Source organism: Macaca mulatta, chromosome 10 (assembly GCF_049350105.2).
Source record: "Macaca mulatta isolate MMU2019108-1 chromosome 10, T2T-MMU8v2.0, whole genome shotgun sequence".
NCBI lineage: Eukaryota > Metazoa > Chordata > Mammalia > Primates > Cercopithecidae > Macaca > Macaca mulatta.
This window is the reverse complement of record NC_133415.1, coordinates 86272995-86286279: the sequence shown is the minus strand read 5'-3', so window position 1 is coordinate 86286279 and position 13285 is coordinate 86272995. Positions and strand designations below refer to the sequence as shown.

Below are 13285 nucleotides of genomic sequence, written 5' to 3'. Positions count from 1 at the left end.
AATTCAGGACAGTTCAATGGCTTATCAAAAAAGTAGTATGATATGTTGGAAATTAGAGATGCCCCAGGACTGCAGTAAATATACAGATATGAGAGCTTGGTTACCAAGACAATATAGCATTATGAGGTATCTAAAACAAAAGGCAATCAAATGAAAGATATATTCCTCAAGTTTAACATAAAATCAGACATCTGCCTCTTCTCCCTACCTCAGTGAGTGTTAACTAATCTCTTTCCTTAATACTTTCTCAGTTATCTCCATTTATCACTTTTATCACAAACTGTGCTATATCAAAATAGTTTTTCCTTGCCATAACTCTTCAGCCAACTAGAATTTTATTTATTTATTTATTTTTGAGACAGAGTTTTGCTCTTGTTGCCCAGGCTGAAGTGCAATGGCGTGATCTCGGCTTACCACAACCTCTGCCTCCCACGTTCAAGCGATTCTCCTGCCTCAGCCTCCCGAGTAGCTAGGATTACAGTGACGAGCCACCATGCCCGGCTTTTTTATTTTTAGCAGAGATGGGGTTTCTTCCGTGTTGGTCAGGCTGGTCTCAAACTCCCGACCTCAGGTGATCCGCTTACCACAGCCTCCCAAAGTGCTGGGATTACAGGTGTGTGCCACCGCGCCTGGCTCAGCCAACTAGATTTAGATGATCTTTGTCAGGTTTAGACACCCTCTGAGACACCAATGCTCCTCAAAGGAGTCTTCAGGTTACCTCTAAGAGAATTATTTAGGAACCCTGCTGCTGAAAATGAAGATTCCTGGACCCTACCCCAGACCTTCCAGGATTTAAATATCCAGGGGGTGAACCTACATTTCACAAGCTTACCAGATGATTAGAATACACACCAAGGTGTATACCGTACACACAGTTGTCCCTGAGTATCTACTGTGGGTTGGTGCGAGAAATCTGTGTGGATATCAAAATCTGCCAATGCTCAAGTCTCTTACATAAAATGGTATAATATTTGCATATAACTTGCCCATACCTCTAATATTGTTTATTTAAATCATTTATTTTCTGAGACAGAGTCTCGCTGCTCTGTCGCCCAGATTGGAGTGCAGTTGAGCAATCTCGACTCATTGCAACCTCTACCTCCCAGGCTCAAGCAACTCTCCCACCTTAGCCTCCTGAATAGCTGGAATTACAGGCGCATGCCATCACACTGGGTTAATTTTTGCATTTTTAGTAGAAACGGGGTTTCACCTTGTAGGCCGGGCTGGTCTTGAACTCCTGACCTCAGGTGATCTGCCCACCTTCGCCTCCCAAAGCTCTGGGATTACAAGCATGAACCATGGTGCCCAGCCACAATCTATACATATTTTTTCCTGAATAGTTTCAATCCATGGTTGGCTGAATTCATGGATGCAAAACCCACAGAAACAGAGGGCCAAATGTTATTTTTTCTTTCCTTAATCATTATTTAATATAAAGCTACATTTACCAGTTGAATTCACCTTCATTACTTGAAAACTGAGACACAGGCCAGGCGCAGTGACTCACGCCTGTTATCCCAGTACTTTGGGAGGCTGAGGCGGGCAGATCACAAGGTTAAGAGATCACAAGGTATTTTTAATATATATTTTTAGTAGAGAGAGAGTTTCTCCATGTTCATTCAGCCTGGTCTCAAACTCCTGACCTCAGGAGATCCGCCCGCCTCGGCCTACCAAAGTGCAGTGACGTGCCTGGCCTGACAAATTCATTTTCGGTTTGGTTTGGTCTGCTCTGTCTCCAACAAGAGCCTACTTCATTATCTCCCAACTTATCTACCTAGTCCATAGACTGGCTTAGAGCAGTGTTTAATTTTGTTTGACAATGTTTAATTTTGTTCCACAATGGCATTTCAATTCCTTTGTCATTCTGAGAAAAATACTAACAGCATGGGAATTCGGTGCATGATCATTAACAGTAAGACATTAAAATCAAAATGCAGGCGGGGTGCGGTGGCTCACGCCTGTAATCCCAGCACTTTGGGAGGACAAGGCAGGCGGATCACGAGGTCAGGAGATTGAGACCATCCTGGCTAATACAGTGAAACCCAGTCTCTACTAAAAATACAAAAAAATTAGCCAGGCATGGTGGCATGCGCCTGTAGTCCCAACTACTTGGGAGGTTGAGGCAGGAGAATTGCTTGAACCTGGGAGGCAAAGGTTGCAGTGAGCTGAGATTGCACCACTGCACTCCAGTCTGGGTGACAAAGTGAGACTCTGTCTCAAAAAAAATAAAAGCAAAATGTAAGCCGGGCATGGTGGCTCACTCCTGTAATCCTAGCACTTTAGGAGGCCGAGGCAGGTGGATCACAAGGTCAGGAGTTTGAGACCAACCTGGCCCACACAGTGAAACCCCATCTCTACTAGAAATACAAAAAATTAGCCGGGTATGGTGGCACACACCTGTAGTCCCAGCTACTCAGGAGGCTGAGGCAGGAGAATTGCTTGAAACCAGGAGGCGGAGGTTGCAGTGAGCCAAGATCATGCCACTGCACTCCAGCCTGGGCAATAGAGCAAAACTGTCTCAAAAAAAGAGAAAAAAACGCAAAATGTAAAAATCTGTCCTATGAATTAGTTTACAATAGTGGAATAATCACCAAAATACCTTGATGGCAATAATGAGCTGAAAATTGGCAAGGCTTCTATGGATTTAGGCCTGGAGAGCTTGATCTACCTGAAGCTTTTCTTCCTGTACATCATAAATAACAGAAAGAACTTATTTTCATTTCCAGCACAGCTCTGTCTAGTTACAGAACTGAACTTCGGCAGGTTCATGAATTCCTTTTTCCACTGTCAGAGAGAGAAACATCATCTCCTATAACCACAGGTAACTGGTAGATCTGCAAGAACTAACTGCTCCAAAATGGATGACTCTGCACTTTCTGAGAAAGGGAAAAGGATTTGAATGGTGCCTGGGAAAATCATGAAGCAGTCAATCACATATCTGCTTTTTTTTTTTTACAGAGCATGTAGAAAGTTCTCTGAAAGGTGTGATCTCACTATTAAAGGCATCTCACTACTAACACTGAGCAAATCAATACTGAATGTTGCTGTTGTTCATAAAATCTGTTCCAAGGCACTTAAAACAAAAGAAGAGATAAATGTCTTTACTACTGTTTAAAGCAAAGATCTTCTAGAATAGTTTTGTGGCCTTCCCATCTGACTGGAAATTATAAAAACTGCAAAGTATTATGTACAGTATCATTCCATTTAGAAAAAGACTGCATTTAAGTATTATAGATGTGTATAAAGGTATACCAAAAAGCGTGAAAATATACACAAACTTTCAGTGATGAGGTGAAAGAGAATTTTTACTTTTTACTATATTTGCTAGGCATTTTTAAAGAATGTCTTGGCAAGGCGCGGTGGTTCACGCCTGTAATCCCAGCACACGGTTTCCCCATGTTGGTCAGGCTGGTCTCGAACTCTGGACCTCATGATCTACCCGCCTCGGCCTCCCGAAGTCTGGGATTATAGGCGTGAGCCACTGCGCCTGGCTATAGTTTTTTATTTTTATATTTTGAGATGGAGTCTCACTCTGTCACTCAGGCAGGAGTGCAGTGGCGCAGTCTCAGTTCATTGCAACCTCCGCCTTCTGGGTTCAAGCAATTCTCCTGCCCCAGCCTCCTGAGTAGCTGGGATTACAGGCATGCACTATCATGCCCAGCTAATTTTTGTATTTTTAGTAGAGACGGGGTTTCACCGTGTTGGTCAGGCTGGTCTCGAACCCCTAACCTTGTGATCCACCCACCTCCGCCTCCCAAAGTGCTGGGATTACAGGTGTGAGCCACCACGCCCAGCTATAGTTTTTTATTTTTTATTTATTTATTTATTTATTTATTTATTTATTTATTATTTTTTTAGATGGAGTCTCCCTCTTGTCGCCCAGGTAGGAGTGCAGTGGCACGATCTCGGCTCACTACAACGTCCGCCTCCCAGGTTCAAGCAATTCTCGTTACTTAGCCTCCCAAGTAGCTGGGATTACAGGTGCCCACAACCATGCCCAGCTGATACTTGTATTTTTAGTAGAGACGGGGTGTCCCCAGGTTGGCCAGGCTGGTCTCGAACACCCTACCTCAGGTGATCCACCTGCCTCGGCCTCCCAAAGTGCTAGGATTACAGGAGTGAGCCACCGCAACTGGCCAGTTTTTTATTTTTATATTTTGAGATGGAGTCTCACTCTGTTGCTCAGGCTGGAGTGCAGTGGCGCGCTCTCAGCTCACTGCAACCTCCGCCTGCTAGGTTCAAGGGATTCTCCTGCCTCAGTCTCCTGAGTAGCTGGAATTACAGGCATGCACCACCACACACCCAGCTAATTTTTGTATTTTTAGTAGAGATGGGGTTTCACCACGTTGGCCAGGCTGGTCTCCAACTCCTGACCTCAGGTGATCTGCCTGCCTTGGCCTCTCAAAGTGCTGGGACTACAAGTGTGAGCCACCATGCCCGTCTCACACTGTAGTTTTTAAATTGTTGTTCATTTTTTGAATTTATTTTTATATTTTTGAGGCTGGGTCTTGCTCTGTCTCAGGCTGCAGGGCAGTGACATGATCACAGGTCACTCCAGCCTCAACCTCCTGGGCTTAGCTTCCTGCCTCAGCCTCCTGAGTAACTGGGATACAGGTGCGCTACTGGCTAATTTTTTTTAATGTTTTGTAGAGACGAATTCTTGCTGCTTTGCCCAGGATGGTCTCAAACTATCCTCCTGTGTTGTCCTCCCAAAGGGCTGGCATTACAGGCATGAGCCTTCTCGACACTGTAATTTTTGAAAGATATTTTAGGAAAGTAATGATAAGACATTCCCTTTTTTTTTTTTGACATGGATTTTCGCGCTTGTGGCCCAGGATGGAGTGGAATGGCGCAATCTTGGCTCACTGCAACCTCTGCCTCCTGAGTTCAAGTGATTCTCCTGCCTCAGCCTCCCAATTAGCTGGGATTACAGGCACATGCCACCATGCCTGACTAATTTTGTATTTTTAGTAAAGACAGGGTTTTGCCATGTTTGTCAGGCTGGCCTTGAACTTGTTGAGGTCTCTGACCCACCTGCCTCAGCCTTGCTGGATGACAGAGTGAGACTGCATCTCAAATTAAAAATAAAAAACTATAGTGTCAATGCAGAACACTATAGAATAAATAATAGATATTATAGCATAAATAACATTATCCTTCATTGAGCAGGATACCACTATTTGGCCAAGGACACGTGTTTTCCGTCACCTAGGCTGGTGTCGGTGGCACACTTTTTTTTGTTTTTTTGAGACAGAGACTTGCTGTGTCACCCAGGCTGGAGTGCAGTGATGTGATCTCAGCTCACTGCAACCACCACCTCCCAGTTTCAAGCAATTCTTCTGCCTCAGCCTCCCAAGTAGCTGGGACTACAGGCACCCACCACCACGCCCAGCTAATTTTTCTATTTTTAGTAGAGACGGGGTTTCACCATGTTGGCTAGGCTAGTCTCAAACTCCTGACCTCAGGCGATCCACCCGCCTCAGCCTCCCAAAGTGCTGGGATTACAGGCATAAGCCACCAAACCCGGCCAACAGTAACTTCTTAATTCACATTCCGACCTCCTCCCTTGATTCACTAGGTGTTTTCTCTAAAAGTAATCTCTTAGACCGGGTGCCGTGGCTCACGCCTATAATCCCAGCACTTTGGGAGGCCGAGGCGGGTGGATCATCAGGCTAGGAGTTCAAGACCAGCCTGGCCAACACAGTGAAACCCCATCTCTAATAAAAATTAAAAAATCAGTCGGGTGTGGTGGCAGGCACCAGTAGTCCCAGCTACTCGGGAGGCTGAGGCAGGAGAGTCACTTGAACCTAGCAGGCAGAGGGTGCAGTGAGCCAAGACCCCGCCATTGCACTCCAGCCTGTACGACAGAGCGAGACTTTGTCTTAAACAAAAAAAAAAATAAATAAATAAAAGCAATCTCTTTAAAAGGTAAAGGGGATATCCTGCTCAAAACTCTGATTTCATTCAGAAAATCCAAAATCCTTACCATGACCCCAAATGCTCTGTGTGCTCTGGCCCCCATCTACCTCCCTGACATCAGCTTTTCACTCCATCCCCTGCTCCAGCCATGCTAGCCTCCTTGGTGCTCTGTAAACTTATCAAGCATGTTCCTACCTCAGGGCCTTGATACCCACTATTCCCTTTGCCTGGACTGCTCCTCTGCAGACATGGCGAAACCCCGTTTCTACTAAACATACAAAAATTAGCTCGGCGTGGTAGCACACAACTGTAATCCCAGCTACTGGGGAGGCACAGGCAGGAGAATCGTTTGAACCTGAGAGGTGGAGGTCATAGTGAGCTGAGATCGCACCACTGCACTCCAGCCTGGGTGACAGAGTGAGACTCTGACTCAAAAAAAAAAAAAAAAACCCAAAGGCAGGGCACAGTGGCTTACGCCTGTAATCTTAGCACTGTCGGAGGCCAAAGCAGGCAGATCACCTGAGGTCAAGAGTTTGAGACCCGCCTGACCAACATGGTAAAATCCTCTCTCTACTAAAAATACAAAAAAATTAGCTGGGCATGGTGGCTGGAGCCTGCAATCCCAGCTACTCAGGAGACTGAGGCAGGAGAATTGCTGGAATCTGGGAGGCAGAGGCCACAGTGAGCCGAGATCAATCGCACCACTGCCCTCCAGCCTGGGCAACAGACCCCCTCTCGAAACAACAACAAAAACCGAAAAATAGCAAGTACTTATCAACACCTAAATATATTAAACAGGTACAACATTCTTCTTCTTTTTTTTTTTTTTTCTGGGACGGAGTGTTGCTCTGTCACCCAGGCTGTAGTGCAGTGGCGCGATCTCAGCTCACTGCAAGCTCCGCCTTCTGGGTTCAAGCGATTCTCCTGCCTCAGCCTCCCAAGTAGCTGGGATTACAGACGCCCGCCACCATGCCCCGCCTAATCTGGCCAGGCGCGGTGGCTCACACCTGTAATCCCGGCACTTTGGGAGGCCAAGGTGGGCAGATCACAAGGTCAGGAGTTCGAGACCAGCCTGGCCAACATGGTGAAATCCCATCTCTAATAAAAAATACAAAAATTAGACAGGCGTGATGGTGGGTGCCTGTAATCCCAGCTGTAATTGGGAGGCTGAGGCAGGAGAATCGCTTGAACCTGAGAGGTGAAGGTTGTAGTGAGCTGAGACCGCGCCACTGCACTCCAGCCTGGGAGACAGAGTGAGACTCTGTCTCAAAAAAAAAAAAAAAAAAAAATTTAAGGTCTACAAAGCAGCACTGTTTTCTTCACGACTGTATGCCTTATACCTATCTCATGAAGCAGAGGCTCTTCAAAAAGGTTAAATACTAACAACAACAAGTTGTTAGTCTGGAGAGGATGCATAATAAATGGAACTCTCACAGGCTGCTGATGCAAGCGTTGGCTGATACAACTCTAGAAAACTTTTTGACAGTAGCAACATCTACTAAAGCTGAACATATTTATACTGTATGTCCCTCCAATCCCACTCCTAAACATACACCCAACAAAAAGACATACATACATGGCCGGGCACAGGGGCTCACGCCTGTAATCCCAGCACTTTGGGAGGCCGAAGCGGGTGGATCATGAAGTCAGGAGATCGAGACCATCCTGGCTAACACAGTAAAACCCTGTCTCTACTAAAAATACAAAAAATTAGCCGGGGCGGTGGCAGGCACCTGTAGTCCCAACTACTCGGGAGGCTGAGGCAGGAGAAAGGCGTGAACCCGGGAGGCAAAGCTTGCAGTGATCGTGCCACTGCACTTCAGCCTGGGCAACACAGCGAGACTCTGTCTCAAAAAAAAAAAAAAAAAGACATACATATGTACATACAAGAATGTTCCTTGCAGCTTTATTCCTAATAGTCAAAAACTGAAACAATTAGAATATACATCAACAGCAGAATGGACCAACTGTGGTATATCATTGTAATAAAACTCTAGACAGAAATGAGAATGGACTATTACTACTAACACAAGAACATGTATCATTACTGTTGAGCAAAAGAAGCCAGATATGGAAGAATGCACATTATATGACTCTATATAAAGTTCAAAAAGAACAGAGCAAAACTAATGAATGGTAATAGAGGTTAGGATAGTGGTTACCCCTGGAAGAAGGAGGGACAGTGACTTGCAAATAAGGAGGTGGGCTTCCGAAATAGTTGCTGTTAACATATTCTTTTACTTTCTTTTTTTGTTGAGAAGGAGTCTCACTCTGTCGCCCAGGCTGGAGTGCAGTGGCCCGATCTTGGTTTGCTGCAACATTTGCCTCCCAGGTTCAAAGGGTTCTCCTGCCTCAGCCTCCCGAGAGGCTGGGATTAACAGGTGCACACCACCATGCCCAGCTAATTTTTGTTTTTTGAGACGGAGTCCCGCTCTGTCGCTGGGCTGGAGTGCAGTGGCGTGATCTCAGCTCACTGCAACCTCCCCCTCCTGGGTTCAAGCGATTCTCCCGCCTCAGTCTCCCAAGTAGCTGGAACTACAGGTGCACTCCACCACACCCAGCTAATCTTTGTATTTTTAGTAGAGACAGGGTTTCACATGTTGGCCTGGCTGGTCTCAAACTCCTGACCTCAAGTGATCTGCCTGCCTTGGCCTCCCAAAGTGCTGGGATTACAGGCATAAGCCACTGTGCCCAGCCTTCTTTTTCTTGAGACAGGGTCTTGCTCTGTAGCCCAAACTGGAGTGCAGTGGCATGATCATGGCTCACTGCATCCTCAGAACTCCTGGGCTCAAGTGATCTTCCTACCTCAGCCTCCTGAGTAGCTGGGACTACAGGCATGCACCACCATGCCCTAATGTTTTATTTCTTGAACTGTATACATAATAGCTACAAAGATATGATCACTTCGTGAAAATTCACTGAAATGTACATTTATGATTTATGCATTTTGTCTGTTTAATAGAAAGTTTATGGCCGGGCGTGATGGCTCACACCTGTAATCCTTTTTGAAAGACAGTCTTTTTTCTGTTACTTTTCTCTTTACATAAACCTTTTTCTTTTTTTTTAAGAGTTTTGTTCAAACAGTGTGGTACTGGTACCAAAACAGATATATAGGCCAATGGAAAAGAACAGAGGCCTCAGAAACAACACCACACATCTACAACCACCTGATCTTTGACAAAACTGACAAAAACAAGAAATGGGTAAAGGATTCCCTATTTAATAAATGGTGCTGGGAAAACCGGCTACCAATATGTAGAAAGCTGAAACTGGATCCCTTCCTTACACCTTACACAAAAACTAATTCAAGACGAATTAAAGACTTAAATGTTAGACCTAAAACCATAAAAACCCTAGAAGAAAACCTAGGCAATACCATTCAGGACATAGGTATGGGCAAGGACTTCATGACTAAAACACCAAAAGCAATGGCAACAAAAGCCAAAATTGACAAATGGGATCTAATTAAACTAAAGAGCTTCTGCAGAGCAAAAGAAACTACCATCAGAGTGAACAGGCAACCTACAGAATGGGAGAAAATTTCTGTAATCTACCCATCTGACAAAGGGCTAATATATCCAGAATCTGTTACAAAGAACGTAAACAAATTTATAAGAAAAAAAACAACCCCATCAAAACGTGGGCAAAGGATGTGAACAGACACTTTTTCAAAAGAAGACATTTATGCAGCCGACAGATACATGAAAAAATGCTCATCATCACTGGTCATTAGAGAAATGCAAATCAAAACCACAATGAGATATCATCTCACACCAGTTAGAACAGCGATCATTAAAAAGTCAGGAAATGACAGATGCTGGAGAGGATGTGGAGAAACAGGAACGCTTTTACACTGTTGGTGGGAGTGTAAACTAGTTCAACCTTGTGGAAGACAGTGTGGCGATTCCTCAAGGATCTAGAACTAGAAATACCATTTGACCCAGTGATTCCATTACTGGGTATATACCCAAAGGATTATATATCATCCAACTATAAAGACATATGCACAGGTATGTTTATTGCAGCACTATTCACAATAGCAAAGACTTGGAACCAACCCATATGTCCATCAATGATAGACTAAATTAAGAAAATGTGGCCGGGAGCGGTGGCTCACACCTGTAATCCCAGCACTTTGGGAGGCTGAGGCAGGCGGATCACGAGATCAACAGATCAAGACCATCCTGGCTAACACGTGAAACCTCGTCTCTACTAAAAATACAAAAAGAATTAGCTGGGCATGGTGGTGGGCACCTGTAGTCCCTGCTACAGGAGAATGGCATGAATCCGGGAGGCAGAGCTTACAGTGAGCTGAGATCATGGCACTGCATTCCAGCCTGGGCAGCAGAGCGAGACTCTGTCTCAAAAAAAAAAGAAAGAAAAAGAAAATGTGGCACATATACACCCTGGAATATTATGCAGCCATAAAAAAGGATGAGTCCATGTCCTTTGCAGGGACATGGATGCAGCTGGAAACCATCATTCTGAGCAAACTATCACAAGGACACAAAACTAAACACTGCATGTTCTCACTCACAGGTGGGAGCTGAACAATGAGAACACTTGGACACAGGGCGGGGAACATCACACCCCAAGGCCTGTCGTGGGGTGGGGGACAGGGGGCAAGATAGCATTAGGAGAAATACCTAATGTAAATAAGTTAATGGGTACAGCAAACCAACATGATACATGTATACCTATGTAACAAACCTACACATTGTGCACATGTACCCTAGAACTTACATTTAAAAAAAAAAAAAAAAAAAAGAGTTAAAGAGTTTTGCTCTGTCACCCAGGCTGGACTGCAGTGGTGCAATCTCAGATCACTGCAAGCTCTGCCTCCCAGGTTCAAGGGATTCTCTTGCCCTAACCTCCCAAGTAGCTGGGATTACAGGCGCCCACCACCATGCTCAGCTAATTTTTGTATTTTTGGTAGAGGCGAGGTTTGACCCTGTTGGGCCAGGCTGGTCTCAAACTCCTGACCTCAAATGATCCACCCACCTCAGCCTCCCAAAGGGCTGGGATTACAGGCGTGAGCCACTGCGCCCGGCCAGGGCCTTTTCAAATATGGAAAATTTTAGACATCTGTTACTGACAGATTATTTCTCCAAAGGTTTTCTTTTAAAAACATCATTATTGGCTGGGCGCGGTGGCTCACGCCTGTAATCCCAGCACTTTGGGAGGCAGAGACGGGCGGATCACGAGGTCAGGAGATCGAGACCATCCTGGCTAGCACAGTGAAACCCCGTCTCTACTAAAAATGCAAAAAATTAGCCGGGCGTGGCGGCGGGCACCTGTAGTCCCAGCTACTCGGGAGGCTGAGGCAGGAGAATGGCGTGAACCTGGGAGGCGGAGCTTGCAGTGAGCTGAGATCCGGCCACTGTACTCCAGCCTGGGCGACAGAGCGAGACTCCGTCTCAAAAAAAAAAAAAAAAAAAAAAAAAATCATTATTTAGGATAAGTTTAATAAAACCTGAAGCCTTGTTTTCCCCCTTAATCTTGGGATCTCAATCAGTCTGTCGTGTTCTTTTTATTTTTTGAGAGGGAGTCTCATTCTGTCGCCTAGGCTGGAGTGCAGTGGTGCAATCATGACTCACTGCAACTTCCACCTCCAGAGTTCAAGTGATTCTCCTACCTCAGCCTCCCAAGAAGCTAGGACTACAGGTGCACACCACCACGCCCAGCTAATTTTTGTAATTTTAGTAAATAAGGGATTTCACCATGTTGGCCAGGCTGGTCTCGAACTCCTGACATCAGGTGATCTGCCCACCTCAGCCTCCCAAAATCCTGGGATTACAGGTGTGAGCCACCGCACCCAGCCAAGTCTGGCACATTCTAATATTTAACTATAACTGTGAAGAGGCTTCACACGTAAATGACTGATCTGGCAAATGAATAAATGTACAAAGAGATCCTTTCTTTAAAACAAGTAAGTCTGGCCGGGCGCGGTGGCTCACACCTGTAATCCCAGCACTTTGGGAGGCCGAGGTGGGTGGATCACGAGGTCAGGAGATCGAGACCATCCTGGCTAACATGGTGAAACGCCGTCTCTACTAAAAATACAAAAAATTAGCCAAGCATGGCGGCGGGCACCTGTAGTCCCAGCTACTCAGGAGGCTGAGGCAGGAGAATGGCGTGAACCCGGGAGGCAGAGCTTACACTGAGCCGAGATCATGCCACTGCACTCCAGCCTGGGCGACAGAGTGAGACTCCATCTCAAAATAAATTAATTAATTAATGAATTAAAAAAAAAAAAAAGTAAGTTTGTGCTCCACATACGGCCAAACTCTCATACAATAAATTAACTCTTCAGCAGCCTCCAAGCTAAAAAGCTGAAGTCAAACCAATTAAGCCCTAATAGGATCCCAATTTCCTACTTCTGATAGCAGAAGTTTAAATAAACCCCTCTTGTCTTATAAATGCAGCCATAAAAAAGAAAAAGATCACGTCCTTTGCAGCAGGGACATGGATGGAGCTGGAGGCCATTATCCTCAGCAAACTAACATGGGAAAAGAAAAGCAAGTACTGCATGTTTTCACTTACAAGTAGGAGCTAAATGATGAGAATACATAGACATATAAGAGGGGAACAAAACACACCAGAGCGGAGCCTATGGGAAGGTGGAGGGTGGGAGGAGGGAGAGGATCAGGAAAAATAACTAACAGGAACTAGGCTAATACCTGGGTGAGGAAATAATCTGTACAACAAACCCCCATGACACAAGTTTACCTATGTAACAAATCTGCACATGTAGCCCTCAACTTAAAAGCTAAAAAAAAAAAAAAAAAATCCAAGTATAAAAACAAAGGCGGCCAGGGCGCAGTGGCTCACGCCTGTAGTCCCAGCACTTTGGGAGGCCAAAGTGGGTGAATCACTTGAGCCCAGGAGTTCGACACCAGCCTGAGCAACATGGTGAAATTCCGTCTCTACCAAAAACACAAAAATTAGCCAGGTGTGGTGTCGCATGCCTGTACTCGGGAGGCTGACGCAGGAGAATTGCTTGAACCCAGGAGGCGGAGGTTGCAGTGGGCTGAGATTGCGCCACTCCAGCCTGGGCGACAGTGTGAGAGGCTATCAAACAAACAAAAACAACACAAAGGCAAAGGGACCTGGCCCCTGTCTCCTTCCTACTCTCATCTCCTGCTACTCTTTACCCAGCACTTCACACTTCAATAATACATAACTACTTTTAGTCCCCCTCATACTCATAAACCTGATCCAACCTCAACTTCACCCATCTCCTACCCATTCTTCACTTGGGTCACACTTTGCTGATAGGAGTACAAAAGCTGATATACCTCTCCAGAGGGTATTCTGGCAACATCTACCAAAATTACACAAATATGCAAACCCCTTAACCACAGCA

General features: G+C 45.4%; 1 protein-coding gene across 8 annotated transcripts in view; it reads right to left on the bottom strand.

The window, feature by feature from the left end:
- CBFA2T2 (CBFA2/RUNX1 partner transcriptional co-repressor 2) overlaps positions 1-13285 on the bottom strand; it is a 163406-nt gene that overhangs the window by 131604 nt on the left and 18517 nt on the right. The window lies entirely within an intron of this gene.